The 3,487-nt window shown below is 44.2% G+C and overlaps 1 non-coding gene across 1 annotated transcript; it reads right to left on the bottom strand.

Annotated features, from left to right (window-relative positions):
• Nucleotides 1-233: 233 nt before the first annotated feature.
• On the bottom strand, nucleotides 234-340 carry LOC125589338. Its single transcript, XR_007325526.1, has one exon. It is a non-coding gene; the product is annotated as a small nucleolar RNA R71 (small nucleolar RNA).
• Between the last annotated feature and the right edge of the window lie 3,147 nt (nucleotides 341-3,487).

Below are 3,487 nucleotides of genomic sequence, written 5' to 3'. Positions count from 1 at the left end.
ATGGCTTGGCTCTAGAGGATCCATTTGACCACTTGGACAGGTTCGACAGCTACTGTGGGTTGTCAAAAACCAATGGTGTGTCCGAAGACGCCTTAAAGCTCAAGCTATTCCCTTTCTCTTTGGGAGATAAGGCACGTCAGTGGGAGAAGTCTCTACCCAGCGACTCTATCACCACTTGGGATGATTGCAAGAGAGCATTCTTGGAGAAGTTCTTCTCTACTTCAAGAACTGCTAAGCTGAGAAATGAGATTTCCAGCTTTCAACAGAAGGGCTTGGAAGGATTCAGTGAAGCTTGGGAGAGGTTCAAGGGCTACCAAGCTCAATGCCCACACCATGGTTTCTCTAAGGAGAGTTTGCTGAGCACATTCTACCGTGGTGCTCTTCCTAAGTACAGGGCCAGATTGGATACAGCTAGCAATGGGTTCTTCTTGGGGAGAACTGAGGAGGATGCAGAGGAGCTGGTTGACAACATGGTTAAAAGTGATGCAGTCTACAGTGGAGACCACGACAGAGGTAGTAGAACAGATGATAAGCAGACGAGGAAGGAATTGAAGGCTCTACAAGATAAAATAGACATCCTCATTGCTGACAAAGCTACCCAAGAGCAGCTGCACTTTGTTGGCAACCCAAGCCAAGAGACACCAGTTGTTGTCCATGAGGTTGAGGGTTTGGAAGGTCAGGAAGAGCTGTGTTTCATCAACAACAATGGTAGCTGGTACAAGAAAGAGCCCAACTTTCAGTACAACAACTACCAACAGAAATCCTATTCCAACAACCAACAGAGTGGTTATCAGCCTCGGAATAATCAGCAAGGCAGCTATCAACCTCAGCAAAACCCTCCTCCTGGTTTCAACAACAAGGGCAACCATTCTTCCCAACAGCAATCTAATCCCTCTACCTCAACTCCTCAGGTCAACACCACTGAAGCTCTACTTAAACAAATCCTGGAGTCTCAAACAAGAAGTGAGAAGCATGTTGGCTATGAGTTGAAGAACCTTCACTCAAAGATTGATGGGAGTTACAATGAGCTCAACAACAAGTTCAGAGCTTTGGAGAACCAGTTTGCTGCCATGAACACTCAACAAAATCGCCAACAAGGTTCTCTACCTGGAAAATCTGAGCAAAACCCAAAGGAAACCATGAAAGCTATCACTCTCAGGAGTGGTAAGGAGTTACCTCAGAGAACTCTCACCAAGGATGCTGAGAAACAAAGTGAGGGGGTTGCCATCAACATAGATGATGAAGTGGTGATTGTTGATGAGAAGATCAATGACGAGATCTTAGAGAAGATAGTGGAAGCAAAAGGAAAAGGAAAGGTTGGAGAAGAGAAGAAAACAATTAAGGATGGTGAAGTTGTCACTCCTGCCAGTGAAAGTTCTTTTGTTCCTCCTGCCTATGAGCCCAAGCTCCCATTCCCAGGTCGATTCAAGAGGCAGCTGCTAGAGAAGTACCAAGCTCTATTTGAAAAGCAAATGAGTGAAGTCCAGATCACAATGCCCATTATTGATGCTTTCATGCTGATTCCTCAATACAGCAAGTTCCTGAAAGATGCTGTAGCTGCAAAGAAGAAAGAGATGGAGGGCATGGTGATTCTCACTCATGAGTGCAGTGCTATCATTCAGAGGCTTGTCATTCCAAAGAAGCTAGAAGATCCAGGATGCTTCACATTACCTTGTGCTCTTGGACCTATGGTATTTGATAGATGTCTCTGCGATTTGGGAGCTAGTGTCAGCTTGATGCCTCTATCTGTTGCTAAGAAGCTTGGCTTCACTCAGTACAAGAAGTGTAGACTTTCTCTAGTATTGGCTGATCGTTCAGTGAAGTACCCTGTGGGTATCTTAGAGGACCTCCCAGTGATGGTTGGAAATTATGAGATCCCCACAGACTTTGTAGTGCTTGAAATGGGTGAAGAAGCTCAAGACCCTTTAATCCTTGGAAGGCCTTTCTTAGCAACAGCAGGAGCTATTGTTAATGTGAAAGAAGACAAGATTGATCTCCATCTGGGTAAAGAGCACATTCTCCATTTTAACATCAAAGAGGTAATGAGGAGGCCAACGGTTCAAGGGCAAGTGTTCTACATCGAAGAGATGGACGCCCTTGCCGATGAACTCCTTGAAGAGTTGTCACTAGAGGACCCTCTACAGCACGCTTTGACTGTAGAGAGAGAGGCTGTAGTGATTGAGAACCTGGAGAGTACTGCCTACGGGATGATGCTGGATTCACACCAGGGGTTTGTCAGTAAGGATCAGTACGAGGAGTTTCCACAGATGGTTCACCAAGAAGTCTCAGCCACTCAGCAAGATGACACCCAGCAGAATGACTGGAGTGAGCTTAAGGCACCTAAAGTGGAGCTTAAACCTCTACCCCATGGTGTAAGGTATGCATTCCTTGGTCCTAATGAAACTTATCCTGTCATTGTGAGTAGTGAACTTACTGAAACTGAGCTATCTGAACTTTTGAAAACGCTTAAAAGATTTAGAAAGGCAATAGGTTACTCACTGGATGACATCAAGGGAATATCACCCTCTTTGTGCATGCATAGGATACATCTTGAGGATGAATCAATGACTTCTATCGAGCATCAAAGAAGGTTAAACCCTAACCTGAAGGATGTTGTAAAGAAAGAGATTCTTAAACTTTTAGATGCTGGTGTTATTTACCCTATCTCAGATTCTAAATGGGTATCACCTGTGCATGTTGTACCAAAGAAAGGTGGTATCACTGTGATTAAAAATGACAAGGATGAATTGATACCAACAAGAACCATCACAGGTCATAGAATGTGCATTGATTACCGAAAACTAAACTCCGCATCTAGAAAGGATCATTTCCCATTGCCATTTATTGATCAGATGCTTGAGAGACTTGCGAATCACCCATTCTACTGCTTTCTTGATGGGTACTCAGGATTTTTCCAAATCCCCATACACCCCAATGATCAAGAGAAAACGACATTCACATGTCCCTATGGTACCTTTGCATATCGAAGGATGCCATTTGGTCTATGTAATGCTCCAGCCACCTTTCAAAGGTGCATGATGTCAATTTTCTCTGATCTGATTGAGGATGTTGTGGAGGTATTTATGGATGATTTCTCTGTCTACGGATCTTCGTTTTCTGCTTGTTTGTCAAACTTGTGCAGGGTCCTACAGAGATGTGAAGACACCAACCTTGTGCTGAATTGGGAGAAGTGTCACTTCATGGTCAAGGAAGGCATTGTGCTGGGACACAAGATTTCAGAGAAAAGGATTGAAGTGGATAAAGCCAAGATCGATGTTATGGTTGGTTTGCCCCCACCAAAGACAGTGAAAGACATCTGGAGTTTTCTTGGTCATGCTGGGTTCTACAGGAGGTTCATCAAGGATTTCTCCATGATCACTAGACCTTTGACCAGGCTGCTGTGCAAGGAAGCCACCTTCAGTTTTGATGTGGAATGTCTACAAGCTTTCAAGAAGCTGAAAGGTGAACTCATTAGTGCTCCAATTGT

Source organism: Brassica napus, chromosome C6, assembly GCF_020379485.1.
Source record: "Brassica napus cultivar Da-Ae chromosome C6, Da-Ae, whole genome shotgun sequence".
NCBI classification, from domain to species: domain Eukaryota; kingdom Viridiplantae; phylum Streptophyta; class Magnoliopsida; order Brassicales; family Brassicaceae; genus Brassica; species Brassica napus.
This window is presented reverse-complemented; position numbering and strand designations above follow the sequence as displayed.